This window comes from Miscanthus floridulus, chromosome 19 (genome assembly GCF_019320115.1).
Source record: "Miscanthus floridulus cultivar M001 chromosome 19, ASM1932011v1, whole genome shotgun sequence".
Classification (NCBI taxonomy): domain Eukaryota; kingdom Viridiplantae; phylum Streptophyta; class Magnoliopsida; order Poales; family Poaceae; genus Miscanthus; species Miscanthus floridulus.
Window position 1 is genome coordinate 22,805,731 of NC_089598.1, and position 15,122 is coordinate 22,820,852.

The 15,122-nt window shown below is 54.7% G+C and overlaps 1 pseudogene; it reads right to left on the bottom strand.

The window, feature by feature from the left end:
* Positions 1-1,326: 1,326 nt before the first annotated feature.
* Positions 1,327-13,991, bottom strand: LOC136525717 (putative leucine-rich repeat receptor-like serine/threonine-protein kinase At2g24130; annotated as a pseudogene).
* Positions 13,992-15,122: the final 1,131 nt, after the last annotated feature.

The window sequence follows — 15,122 nt, forward strand, 5'->3', positions numbered from 1 at the left end:
AGAAATGGTACCGGCTACCTCCTTTTATAACTGCAAGGAGAAAGCCAGAAGTACATGAGAAGGCTACTATTTGCTGACGTATTCTGCTCCCCGGAGCAGCGCGGCGTCGTGGGAGTTCCCGTCGGTGTCTAGTCGGTATGGTCTCCAGGCCGGCGACATGCTGCGCTCCTGTACATTTGTTGACTTGGTGAAGTGCCGAGGCCTAGGGACTGCTGTGGTCGGTTGTGCCGAGACCTGCTGTGCTGAGGCCGAGACCCGCTGCGCTGAGGCCGAGACCCGCTGTGCCGAGGCCTGCTGTGCCGAGGCCTTTGCAGACGGCAATGCGGGGTCTTGGCGGCCATCGTCGTAGTTGATTTACGCGGAACAGTGCGAAACATGCGTCTACAGGATATGGTACCCTGTATTGTCAGCAAGGGATGGTAAAAAGGCGATTTGACCGTTGTCCCGTCGCTCCTGTCGCGGTGCACTGCCGATCGTGGCTTACGTAGTGGGTGCAGCTGGGCGCATTGATTGGATGCGACAGCCTGCTAGAGCGACTTTTGAGGCGGAGGCGACGAGGTTGCGGGACGAGCCCAGCCTCGGACGAGGCGGAGCATGGCCAGCTCGCCTGAGGCCCTACTGGGAGTCTCGGGCGAGGCGGAACTCGGTCAGTTCGCTGGTCCCGAGGTCACAGGAACCCAGTTCCGACTCCCCACGTCGTGTTCGTCCTTGGTGTAGGAGTTTAGGCAGCACAGTAGCCGGTAACCCCTGCACAGTCCCGTCATGGATGGCAGGGCGCTGACGTGCTGGTCTGTCACTTCGCCGTACTGTGCCGTCGTGTGGTTGTCGGAGTGGTTGAGCGCCTTGATTAGATGTGATGTCCATCCGGGGTAGTCTAGTCAAAGCGGTGGTCGCGGGGCTGGTGGCGAGCCGGCCTCGCGCGAAATAGGAGAATCGCAGACCTTGGCGAGGAGGCCTCGGGCAAATTGGACAATCGGTACTTCTTCTGAGGCCTCGGCGAGAGGGCCTCGAGCGAAGGGGCCTCGGCGAGGGGCCTCGGGCGAATCGGAGATTTTTGGCTGAGACCTCGTTTGTCTTATTGGTTCTTGTTTTTAGGGTCTAAGCAGTTTTTTGGTTCTTGCTTGGGGTACCCCTTCTCACGGTATCCGACAATTATCAAACCTATAAATTGTATTTTATTGATTTACTTTTCTGATGAACATGTGATTTGAACATATATAAAAATACCAATTTAAACACTAATATCAAAATTTTAAAAAATCACAGTTTTTTTCTTATAGAGCACAAAACATCAGAATTCTAGACGGGATTTGCCTAATTGTAAGATCAGAAAGACGAATCCGGGGTAGAGTAGGACCGCTCGCTAGCCGTCATTGTCGCCGATGCCGTCATCACCCTCCCCGTCGTGGCGGCCGCCGCGCCCTGGTGCCTGGCGAGGTCTTCCTTGAGTAGGGCAATCTCATGGCACACCTCCGCCATGGTCGGCCGGGCCGACGGCGAGTGCTGCGTGCACACAATCCCGAGGTCGATGAGCTCGACCATGACGTCGTTCCAGAGCCGCTCGTCGGCCACCGCCGTCGCCGCGTCCGTCAGCCACGACTCCGCCACGATCTTGCCGACGTCGTGCGGGTAGTGCCGCCTCACCCAATCGTGCAGCGTGAGCCCCTCCTGGAAGATCACGTCCGTCGGCCTCTTCCCCGTGATGAGCTCCAGAAGCATCACGCCGAAGCTGTACACGTCGCCCTGCGTCGACGGGTGCCCTCCCATTCCGTACTCTGATGAGCCATGCAAGAACAGAGCAGAGCACACAAAAATGTTAAGCAAACGTACATGACATGGTTAGATTCTTGAACTTGGTTGATGAGCAAAGACTCTGTACCTGGTGCGATGTAGCCGACTGAACCTTGTAGCAATCCAGCCATGGAGTTGCAAAGGGGCGTAGTGGTCCAGGTAGGCATGACCCTCCACGACGTCGCTGGCAATGGAGACCAGCTGCGCGAGGTCGAGGCCGCGTCCCGGCGCGCCGTCGGGCGGGTACAGGCGGCTCTCCAGGCTGCCGTTGGGCATCAGCGGGAGCACGAGCGCGTGGAAGTCCGGCTGGCTGCACGCGGTGACCACGCGCACCAGGTTCCGGTGGCGCGTCCGCCGCAGCACCTGGCACTCCCGCTTGAAGCTCCTGCTCACCTCGCCGCCGCTCTTCGGGTCCAGCACCTTGACGGCGACGCGCGTGCCGTCGTGGAGCGTCCCCTCGTAGACGCGCCCGAACCGCCCCGAGCCGATGAGGCTCGCCTGCTCGAACCCGCGCGTCGCCTCGGAGAACTCCCGGTGCGACCCCCTCGGGTGGTCTCGCTCCGTCGGCTCGTCGGCGTCGGTCAGCAGCATCGAGCGGCGTGAGTCTCGCCGCACCCCTGCTCTCGCTGCCGAGCGGCACGCGATGACACCGAGTGAACACGACGACCGTGATCACCACGGGCAACACCACGCGCCGGTCACGAAGCGCTGGTCGGTGCTTCGCGCCGCCGCCGCCGCACCGAGCCAGACCGGACACGGACCCGCAAAGACCAGAATCGCCGAGGAACGCGTCCGCCGGGAAGCTCGCGAAGGCCCCTGTTCCGGGCACCTCGCCGGAGAAGCCGTTGAAGGAGAAGTTGACATGTCGCAATGATGCCGCCGTCGCCAGCGGCAGCGGCAGCGCACCCGTGAGACTGTTGTACGACACGTCAAGAACCTGCAAGAACGGCAGGGCGCCGATGGTATCCGGGAGGCTGCCCTGCAGCGTGTTGCCCGAGACATTCAAGTAATCCAGCGCGACGCAGCTGCCGAGCTGCGGCGGTATGGTGCCGGACAACCTGTTCGACGATAGGTTGAGCACCTGCAGCATGACCTGTAAGGATCGTTTGTGTGTACCTTGTGTAACCGTAGAACCGGGTAGACCTCTGCTTCGGGTTTCTTTACACATCTTGATTGTAGCCTCGTGGACGCCGGTGCCATGGTGTAGTAGGCCTCCAGCGCGGTGGAGATGAAGTCCAGTGACGCTGGTGAAGACCGTGGTGACCCTGAAGAGGAAACGGCGGTGTGGTGGATCGGCTTCTCATCGCTGGCAGCACTACTTTGATCGGTTTAGGTTTTCTGTAGGTGGGATGGCGGCGGCTCCGTTGAACATCGTTGTACGAGCCCTGATCCCCACCTTACCTTTTATATGTGCTGTGCGATAGGGGCCCACCAACCGTATTAGGGTTGGGCTCCCCCGATCAGGAAGCAGAGACAAGGGCCCAATAGGTCGTTGGCCTATTGGTGGAGATCAACTAACATTCTACCCCTTGATCTCACTACCATCTTTCAATTTCATTTACTTTTGTTCATTCCATTACAGATTAGCGCATAGAGCATGTCTCATCGTCACGGTCCATTGCCGATAGACTTAACAGCTACAACACACTACTCTGTTCTGAAATAGATACTTATCTTTGGGCCTTCTTTTATCCAGAAATTTTAGGCTTTCCCTTAAACCCATGCTAGCTACATGTACTTTGAACACTATATTCTCTGAACACGTTGGGTGGTAAGCCTTTTGTAAGCGGATCCGCGAGCATCTTTTCTGTACTTATATGCTCAAGACTTATGACTTGATCCCGGACTTTATCTTTCACAACATAATACTCTATGTCAATGTGTTTGGCAGCACCACTTGACTTATGTTGTGAGCATACTGTACTGCCGAATTATTATCGCAGTATAACTTAAGTGGTCTATAGATGTCGTCAACCACATTCAAACCGGGTATGAACTTCTTTAGTCAGTTCACCTGCCCGTTGTCTCATAACACGCAACAAACTGTCACACATTGTGGACGATGTAGTGATGGTTTGCTTTGAGCTTTTCCATGAAATAGCTCCCCTTTTGCGAGAGTGAATACATATCCTTTCATAATTTTCTATCATCTCTCATATAATCAGAATCTGAATATCCCACTATGTGGAGTAAATCAGATCTTCTATATGTCATCATGAGGCCTTTCGTTCCTTGCAAATAACGCAAGACTTTCTTTACTAATTTCAGTGTTCTGTTTCAGAATTGCTCTAGAATCTACCAAGTGACCCGGTAACAAATGTCAAGTCAGGGCGCATACATACTTGAGCATATTGCAAGCTTCCAACAACTGAAGCCCGTGGAACCGTTTTTCATTTGATCGATCTCATATTGGTTCCTGGGGCATTTAAAATCCCCATATCTGTCGCCCTTGACTATAGGAACAGGTGAGGGACTATATTTGTGCATACAGAATTTCTTTAAGATCTTTTCCATGTATGCCTTTTGTGACAGTCTTAATACCCCTTTACTTCTATCTCGGTGAATCTCGATCCCTACAACGAACGAAGGTTCATCAAGATCTTTCATATCAAATTTTGTGGACAAAACTTCTGTCTCCAGTAGTAGATTGACATCACTAATAGCAAGTAAGATATCATCCACATACAGGACAAGGAAGATAAACTTCTCATTCTTAAACTTTGTATAGACACAATTGTCCTCTACATTTTCTTTAAACCCAAAATTCTTTATTGTCTGATCAAACTTCAAGTACCACTGTCTTGAAGCTTGTTTTAATCCATAAATGAATTTCTTTAGACGGCATCACATGCGTTCTTTTCCTTCCATGACAAAACCTTTCGGTTATGCCATGTAAACATTTTCCTCTAAGTCTCCGTTGAGAAATGCCGTCTTTACATCCATCTGATGTAATTGTAAATCGTAATGTGCCACTAATGTCATTATGATTCTGAAGAAATCTTTACATGAGACTGGAGAAAAGGTCTCATTGTAATCAATCCATTCTCTTTGCATAAAGCCTTTTGCCACAAGTCGCGCTTTATATCTCTCTATATTCCCTTGAGAGTCAAGTTTTGTTTTGTAGACCCATTTACAGCCTACTGTTTTGGCTCCTTTAGAAATTATTTCCAAGTCCCAAACTATATTGGCATTCATTGATTTCATTTCGTCTTCCATTGCCTCAAGCCACTTTGATGAATGATTACTTTTCATGGATTATTCAAATGAGGTGGGATCATCCTCTATTTGAAATTTCTTAGTGTTGTACACTTCATAATCAGCAGGTATAGCTGATTTACTAACTCTTTGAGACCTTCTAGGGGCCTCCACATTTAGCACATCTTCTGTTTGAGCCTGTTGTTGCTCCCCCTCATGTGTGGCAATAGGTTCTATAGGATCCTAAAGAACAGGTTCCTCATTTTCATTCATTGTTGCCACAGGTGGAATAACAACAGGTGCTGACACCATAGTATCTTGCACTATCGGTGCAGCGACAGCATGCAGTGAGAAAATTGGCTCATGAATCATTGGAGTGGGCGCATATACCCGCTTCACTTCAAGGTCAATTTCTCGAGCTACCATACTCCCCCTCATCTTTTCATCCTCTAGGAAAACAGTGTGTCTTGTTTCCACAAACTTTGTATTTCTCTCTGGACAGTAGAAACGAAAACCTTTTAACTTTTCTGGGTAGCCAATAAAATGGCAACTTATTGTTGTGGGATCTAGGTTCCCAATGTTTAGGTTAAATACTTTAGCCTCAGTAGTGCTCCCCCCCCACACGTAAGTGTTTAGTGAGGGTACTCTTTCTGTCCACAACTCATACGGTGTTTTGGGCACCGACTTACTTGGTATTCTATTAAGAATATGAATGGCGGTTTTTAACGCCTCCATCCACAGGCTCAACTGTAAGGTGGAGTAACTTATCATACTGCGCACCATATCGTCTTTCAGCTATTCTATTTTGCTGAGGTTCGCCCGGTATAGAATACTGGACTACTTTGCCATTCTCCAGTAAGAACCTTGCATAAGGTCTAGGAATCTTGGCCATATGGGGTATGCCGACCGTAGTACTCCCCCACGGTCAGACCTGACTATCTTAATCTTTAATATCTTAAATTTATCCAATGCTTCTCTTCTTTCTTTGATTGGATAAATATAGCCATAATAGGAGTAATCATCTGTGAATGTTATGAACGAATTATTACCATCCACACTCTTTACAGGAAACTGACCACAGATGTCTGTGTGAATAATCTATAAAATTCCTGCGCTTCACTTTCCTTTTATGCATTCTCTGTATTGTTCTAAATCTGAGAGCTCTGATGGAGGTAGAATATCATTCTTAACTTATCTTTCTATTCTCCCCCTCTAAATATGGCCTAAACGATAGTGCCATAATTTTGACGACGCATCGTGAGCTTTCTTATGCCACCATTTCTAAAGTGACTCTTTGTCACCAGCTGCTTTATCAGCTGAGTAGCATATGTCTTTGAAGAGCCAGTGAATTGACTCTTTATTCTATCGAGGTATTCGGTGACCGTGTCACACTCTAGGATTGAACCCATAATTGCAGGCTCAATCATGTTCTTTATCACAGCCAAATATTTCATGTTGGCAGTGACCTATTTCCTATGCTCAAAGTCATAGGACATCTTTTAGGATTCAAAATCCCTTTCTTTAGTTGCCTAAGTGGCATCATTCTCTTTTGTCTCCCTCACCGGTGCCACAAAACTCAGAGGAACACGGTGAGGTGACTACCCAGTCCACCTTAGACAAGATGAAAACCAGGTCAAAACTTTTCTTAACATAAAAAAATAACACCATTTGAATGCCTTGATTCTAACGTTGGTCAAAATAAAAACATACAATTATTCTTATACACTAATTCTATATCACCGTTGGTCAGAAATAGAACTAATGCATAAATCTTTAACTTTTACAACTATTCTTACACACTAATTCTACATCACCGTTGGGAAGAAATAGAATTAATGCATAAATCATTAAAATTAATATATGTTCTTATACACTAATTCTACATCACCGTTGGACAGAAATAGAATTAATACATAAATCATTAAAATTATGATATTATTATTAACAACGTTGGTCAGAAAATAACAACATCATAATCATGTCAAATCTCTTTTTCTCCTATTAAATACCACATTGGTTCAAAATAACTAGAGAATCAACATTTTCTTTAGCAGCGAAAAAAATCTCTTTTTCTCCAATTAAATGCCACATTGGTTCAAAATAACTGGAGTATAAACAACTTTTCTTTGACTGTGGAAAAACTCTCTTTTTCTTGAATTTTACCCACAGGGAAATTGCCTTTTCTATTTTCTTTAATCCATTAATCAATTTCCAGGAAATAAACATTTACTGGAAAAACTTTCCTTTTCTCCAGTTAAATATCACATCGGTTCAAAATCACTGGAGAATATACTTTTTCTTTAGCAGCGGAAAAACTCTAACTCAATTTCTTGAATTTTACCCACAGGTAAAATACCTTTTTCTATTTTTCTTTTTGGTTTTTCTTTTGAGCCAATTTGCATCTTCAATTTTCTAGGAAGTAAAACCTTTTCTGGGAAATAAAATTGAAAAATGACTCCTTCGTTTTGGGCTCAAAGCCCCGGCAACGGCTCGGCCCAGCCTTATTCTCAGGCCGGCCCATCTGTCTCGCACGCGCGCTGCCTTCCCAGGTCGCAATGTGTGCCTGGGCCAGCAAAGCGCCGCTGCGCGCTCGTCCGCCTGGGTTGAAAGCCGGCCCGCTTAGTCTGAGCCGTTCGATGGAGATCGACGGCTACGCGTCGATTTCGCTCCAACAAAACCCGTGGCCGCGGCCACCGACCAGAAACCCTAGGTCATTTGCTCCTTTGCTCTCTCTCTCTTCCTCTCTGGCGTTTCTCCTCGGATCGCGGCTGGAGGGGCAGAGGCCGGCTCTTATCGTCCTCGCCGACGGCGCGCTATCCAGCGGTGACCGAGGGAGACATTTCTGAGCGCGAGCGATGCGGTGGCTTCGTCATGGCGCGTCGACGGCCCCCTCGCCGGCGAGGCGCGTCTCTCCCACTTTGGTTGAGCACGCCGCCGTCGAGCGGCTTGCCACGACACCCCCTTGGCTGAGCCCCCGAGCAGCTGCCCCGGTTTGGCCCTTCTTCTCCCGCGCTGGCGAAAGGCCACCCGACGCACGGCGAGTTTGTTCCTTCCTCTTTTCCCCTTTCTCCGATTTGGATTTTTCTTCTCTTATCCGAACCGACTGTGGGGAATTAGGGTTTGTTCTAGGGTTCAATCCGAATGGGAATCTAGGTGTCGGATACCGTGAGAAGGGGTACCCCAAGCAAGAACCAAAAAACTGCTTAGACCCTAAAAACAAGAACCAATAAGACAAACGAGGTCTCAGCCAAAAATCTCCGATTCGCCCGAGGCCCCTCGCCGAGGCCCCTTCGCTCGAGGCCCTCTCGCCGAGGCCTCAGAAGAAGTACCGATTGTCCGATTCGCCCGAGGCCTCCTCACCAAGGTCTACGATTCTCCTATTTCGCGCGAGGCCGGCTCGCCACCAGCCCCGCGACCACCGCTTTGACTAGACTACCCCGGCTGGACATCACATCTAATCAAGGCGCTCAACCACTCCGACAACCACATGACGGCACAGTACGGCGAAGTGACAGACCAGCACGTCAGCGCCCTGCCATCCACGACGGGACTATGCAGGGGTTACCGGCTACTGTGCTGCCTAAACTCCTGCACCAAGGACGAACACGACGTGGGGAGTCAGAACTGGGTTCCTGTGACCTCGGGACCAGCGAACTGACCGAGTTCCGCCTCGCCCGAGACTCCCGGTAGGGCCTCAGGCGAGCTGGCCATGCTCCGCCTCGTCCGAGGCTGGGCTCGTCCCGCAACCTCGTCGCCTCCACCTCAAAAGTCGCTCTAGCAGGCTGTCGCATCCAATCAATGCGCCCAGCTGCACCCACTACGTAAGCCATGATCGGCAGTGCACCGCGACAGGAGCGACGGGACAACGGTCAAATCGCCTTTTTACCATCCCTTGCTGACAATACAGGGTACCATATCCTGTAGACGCACGTTCCGCACTGTTCCGCCTAAATCAACTACGACGATGGCCGCCAAGACCCCGCATTGCCGTCTGCAAAGGCCTCGGCACAGCAGGCCTTGGCACAGCGGGTCTTGGCCTCAGCGCAGCGGGTCTCGGCCTCAGCACAGCAGGTCTCGGCACAACCGACCACAGCAGTCCCCAGGCCTCGGCACTTCACCAAGTCAACAAATGTACAGGAGCGCAGCATGTCGCCGGCCTGGAGACCATACCGACTAGACACCGACGGGAACTCCCACGACGCCGCGCTGCTCCGGGGAGCAGAATACGTCAGCAAATAGTAGCCTTCTCATGTACTTCTGGCTTTCTCCTTGCAGTTATAAAAGGAGGTAGCCGGTACCATTTCTAGGGGAGAGCAACGAACAGAAAGACGAACTCCCCAATAGAACTACACGCTTCCACGCTGCTTGAGAACAACGCCTCAAGCAGCCCGCACCTCGCCCGCCGAGACCTGGGGCTAGCTCCCTCTCTCACCTAGCTTGTAACCCCTACTACGAGCACTCCGGTGCAAGGAATACAAGATCGATCTCTCAGACTGGACGTAGGGCCTCGATTGCCTGAACCAGTATAAACCTTGTGTCTTTTTGCATCACCATCCGGTCCAGGAGCACGCAGCACAAATTCACTAGTCGGTTGGTTGAGGACCCCCCCGGTCCGAAACGCCGATAGTTGGCGCGCCAGGTAGGGGCGGCTGCGTGTCGTTTTCGTCATCCCAGCAGGATCCGGATGGCGGACCCCATACGACCATTGCGTCTCGGCACCGTAGTTTGGTTCGGGAGCCTAGAGTTCATATCTCTAGGGCATGAGTACGACATGGTGCTCCTCACTCCCCGAGCCCCACCGTCCGACGAGGAAGTCACGCCCCGGCAGCCTAGGCGCAGGCGGCGTCCGGGCGGCCACTCTCGCCGCGCTCGCCAGGCACGACGTGAGCAAGGCGACCCCGACGCTACACGAACCCGGGGCGGCACGCCACTCCCCGCCGATATCCTACGACCAGCTGTTGGTACGGGGTCCCTGGCTGGGGACCTGTCTGGCCTGAGCGTGGACAAAGGAAAATCGCCGGTGGCTCGCGGCGATGCCCAGTCGTCCAGCTCCGCTCCACCACCCCCTGGAGAGCCGACCCCGGCGGGGCAGAATCTGGAGACGGCGCCATCCTCATACCCCTTTGGGTTGAGGAATGCCGCCGCCTCTTATGCCTACGCTTACACTACCGCTCACGAGCACCTCTCAGAACGCCGCCAGCGCTTCGCTCTCGACCTGAGCACCCACTCTGACTCCTCGGACAAGGACGAGGCATGGCCCGGGGTGGATTTCTCCGAACTCCACAACCCTGGGGCTTTGTGCCAATTCTTGGCCGCAAGCGACTACTGCCTCGGCTATTCCGATTCCGACGACGAGGGGACTTACGATCCATCTCGTGAGTGCTTCCACGTCGGGCTCGGGATGCCAAAGGCGGGCGAAGAGGACGAGGGGACGGGCAACCATTCCCCGCTCCGGGCAAGTGCTGAAGCCCGGGACCTACAAGTTAGCCAACGAGAAGGGCGAAATCTTCACCAACGCTTGGAACATAGAACAGCTACGTCGTTTCTACCCTTAAATTTCCAAACGTTGTTTACATTGTTTCTCGAAATACAATAAAGAAGCGTTCTTAGTTGTTATAATCTTTCGAGGAACCCCCTTATAAACAAGTCGATTGTATAGAACCCAAGGACCGTACGATCGTCTCAAAGGAGAAAAGGCCGGCCGAGCCGTGAGAACGGCCTACGCCTCCGGGCTACGGCAGCTCCCTCACCACCTTTTCACCCAAAGGACAGCATAGGCTCCAAGGAAGTTCTGTACAGAGAGCTTGTCTATCAATAGGGGCTCGACATCACAATAGCGATATAAGGGAGACTCGGCTCTACCTCTGCAAAGCCGAGCCTCCCTCGGGGGCTATAAAGGGGGAACCCCCTAAGTCCCGAACACCGTTTGTTAATGGTCTTTCAAAAAATTTCTACGCCAAACTCTCTCGCGCTCCGGCGGGACCTTCACAGGAAACCCAAAGACCAAAAGCTTGTCTCGAGGCCAAAGGGCCGGTCGAGTCATGAGAACGGCCTACGCCTCTGGGCTACGGCAGCTCCCTCACCACCCTTCGCCAAAGGACGGCTTAGGTTCCGAGGAATTCCTTTGCGGGTTCCCAAGATTGAGATAGAGGGAACAGGCTCGGAAGTAGAACAGAAAACAGTTAAAAGACGCACATACGCAAATACTTTAAAGGCCTCGACGGCCACAAAAACGTCACGGTATGGCAACTAACTCAATCCGGTTACATGGCCCCTTTTGGCCCAGGTCAAAGCTCAAGGGTCGGCGGCCGGCGCGGGAGGGACCACCTCTTCTTCAAATAGACCGGCCAGCGCTGTGCTAGGTGCCTCAGCCGCCTCCAACAGCTTCACGACTTCCGCATCAGCCTCCTCGTCATCTTCTGGCAACACGTAGCCGTCGCTGACAGCCTCGAGGTTGATGGCGTAGTGCGAGGAGACGACGGCCAGGGCGCGCTTGACGCCCGTGTGCAACGCCCCCCGGAGCCTCTCGTGGACGCGGCCGCTCAACGCAATCAGGCGGCTCCCAAGGGAGCTGCCTGATTGGACTCCCTCGACGTCAAGGGCCTCGCAGGCGGTATGGACAGTGCTGCGCAGCGCCTCGTGCTCCCGAACCTCAACATCCAGCGCCGCTTGCGCTACGACGGAGGCCTCTGCCGCCTGGGAGGCCTCTTTCTCCAGATCTACGTCGCGACGAGGGGTCAGGAGTCAAACGCGAACCAGAGCAAATGGAACGAGGAACATGGTTCAGCGGAACTTACCCTCGGCCTTGCTCTTCCAGGCTGAGACCTCGACCCGAGAGGCCTCGGCCGCCTTGGTAGCCTCTGCCAAGGCGACTTTCGTCGCCTGATGCTCGCTCTGCTCCGCACCCAGCTGCCCGGCTGTGACCTTGGCAGAGGCCGTCGCTTCTTGGGCCCGAGACCTGAAGGAGTCTCGCTCCTCCTCTAGTTCCTTGATCTTCGCCACCAGAGGGGCGGACTGCTCCTTAGCTGTGGCCAACTCGGCCTGAATGTCAGCACAACAAAGGCGGAGGTCCTCCACTTCCGCACTCCGCGCTGACAAAAGCCCCTGGGCATCGGCAAGCAGGCCCTTCTGCCGCCGGAGCTGGTCCCAGATATCCCTCTCATTTCGCAGGAACACCGATTTCCCAAGGGATCGGGTCTCAAGCTCCTAAGGAGGCAAAACAAAAAACGCACGTCAAACACTGCGAGGGGGCTCGGAGAGAAAACAACGCGGCACGAGAGAGGAAAGTACTTACCTGTGTGACACCGGGCAAGTCCCGCCCCATAATAGTCATCGCTGTCTGCAGCGACCGCACTGCCAGTTGGCGGTACTGCTCGAGGGTGTCCCAATGCCCCCCCTCTGCGGTATCTTCAAGGGCGAACACGGGCTCCCCCTCGGGGTCAGCCCGGTTCCGCCAGAACACACGCGGGAAGTTCCACCCACGGGGCTCGGGCCGTAGCCGGACAAGGGCCGAACTCCCCTCGGCGGGATCTGGGACTGGCTGCTCCACGGTACTAGCCGCCTCGACGTCCGCCGCCTCCTTCCCATGGGAGGAATCATCAGACAAGATTGCCTGAACCAGGGGCGGCGCCAAAACTTGCTCCGTCTCCATCTCCATCGCCTCGGCCTCGACGGACCCGGGGGCTCTGGCCTCCGCCGTCTCTACCTCGTCGGCCCCGGCGTCCACCGCCCTGACTTCGGAGGCCTTGGGGGCTCCGGCCTCACCCTCAATGGCCTCGGCAATGGTGGACGCCCCAGCCTCATTCACCCCAAGACCCACGACATCGCAGGACATGGGCTCCTCCTCCTCCACTCGCTCCGCGGCCGCCTCGGCACTCTTTTCCTGGGCGGCCGCCTCCTCCGAAACGGCCCCGCCCGACGCCGCGCCACGCTGCACGCCAGCCTGCGCCTCCGCTGCCTGATGGGCGGAAGAGCTAACGTTCACCTTGAGCGCCTTACGGGGCGCCAAGGCAGGATCTTCCACCAGATGCTTCTGGCTGGGAGCAAAGACACTCCCAAGGTCAGCATGCGACCAAGGGGCAAACAAGAAGTACTACGGACTCCACCAGAAAAAGGCGCTTACCGCGAACGGGGATGCAGCCGCTTCGACACCGCCAGCCTCCTCTGCAACGGCGGCGGTGGTGGCAGCAGCACGGCCTCTGTGTCCACCGGCGCCAGCTGGCCTCCGCCGGACCCCGGCACCTCCTCGACCCTTCGCGGAGACAATGGGGTCGCCCCCACCGTCGCTCGCTCCACCTCCACCATCGAGCCCATCGGGCTGACGGCACGCTCCTCCGACACCCGTGCCTCGGGCGTGTCGGCCTCGGCCCCGGGACGGGCCGCCACCGGCCCCGGGACACCTCCTCCTAGGGGCATCAGGCTCCTTGCCGGCGCCCCGGGCATCATCTCCCTAATGTCGGGGAGGTTTTCCAGGCAAGCCGTCTCCACCTCGCGCCCGCCGCCGTCGCCCGAAGAATCCGACACCGACGGCGAGGGAGACGGCTCCAACGGGAGACCGTCGAGCCTCTGACGCCGGCGACGGGCATCCAGCTTTTCGCGCGCAAGGAGCTTCTTTGTGCGCTTCGCCTCCTTGGCATCTTTCTTCTTCTTCTGCTCCTCGGCGCGCGCCCTGTTCACGCCTCGCCGCCGGGCGTCCTCGGGAACGGGCGGCGGGGAGTTTCGCACGTCTCTTATCCCCTGTGGGAACGACGAAGTAAGACAACAGACAAAAAAGGCGAAAAACAAGAAGGCCGCGAAAGCCTCGGCAACATCCAACTTACCAGTGAAATGTGCCCCCGCGACGGGCGCATCGGGAACGGCGCCAAATCGTCAATCTTTGGCTTTCCGTCTACCGCCTCTCTCACCCGACGCAGGATCTCGTCATCGGTAAGGGTGAAGGCGGACATCTTGATACCGGCGATCGGATCGCTTGGGGTCATCTCGAACAGCCGCCGCCGCCGGGCCATCAGCGGCAACACCATCCGGCGGTGAAAAGCCGCCACGACCACGGCCGCCGAAAGGCCGCGGTCACGCAGCTTCCCCAAGGCCCTCAAGAGCGGTTCCAGCCTAGGCTGATCGACCTTGATGACGCCGTATCCCCATTTCTCTGGCTGACTCTCTACAACCCGCCCGGTATAAGGGGGAAGTCCTCCGTCGTCGTTGCGGAGGTAGAACCAGTTGTCATACCAACGACGGTTGGACGATGACAGCTGGGCCGGGATGTAGAGGGACTGCCGGTCTTGGCGCACGTGAAGAGTGCAGCCACCGGCCCTCATCACTTTCCGAGCCCCCCTCGTTCCCCCCGGCTTGGTGGTGAACGTCGCTCGGAACAAGTGGAGCCACAACTCCCAGTGGGGAGCGATCCCCAAGTACCCCTCGTAGACGGCGACGAAGATGGCCGCCTGCGCGATGGAGTTGGGGCTGAAATTGTGAAGCTCCACGCCATAGTAATGCGGGAGCGCCCGCATGAACTGATCCACCGGCGACCCGAGGCCTCGCTCGTGGAAGACGACGAAGCTCACCACGTAGCCGTCACGCGGCCTCGGCTCCGACTCGTTCCCCGGAGCGATCCACTCCGGCTCGTCAGGGTCGATAATCGGGTGAAGAAGACCGGCCTCCACGAGCGACTGCAGCTTCTCCTCGGTGACGTCAGACCGCTCCCAGGGATCCGCCGGGAGGATGACGGGACCACCAGCCATTGCGCGGCGGAGGACGCTGCTACGGCGGTAATCTCTCTCCCTCTTTCTTTCAGTCTCTCTCTCTCGCCCTTCTCCTCCCCACTCTATGCTCTCAACAACGGCACGGAGGCAGCAAAAGCGAACGCGGAAAAGGTAAGGAGGGGGAGGGCGAGGCTCTTTGCATATTTATGCAGGGACGAGACGAAACCACCGGGCGACGGAATCGGGGAAGTTTCCCCCAGAAAATCCGCTGCGGTTATCCAGATCCGGTCTGACCGCCCACGCACCCACTTCCTCCTCATTAATTGCGCGTGCAGTTACGTCCCGTCGGCTGACGCCACGTCGCGTCCATCCGCAGCAGCAGCAGGCGCCGTTTTGCCTCCCCGAAAAAGCCGCCTCAAAAGACGCGCCTGCCGTTGT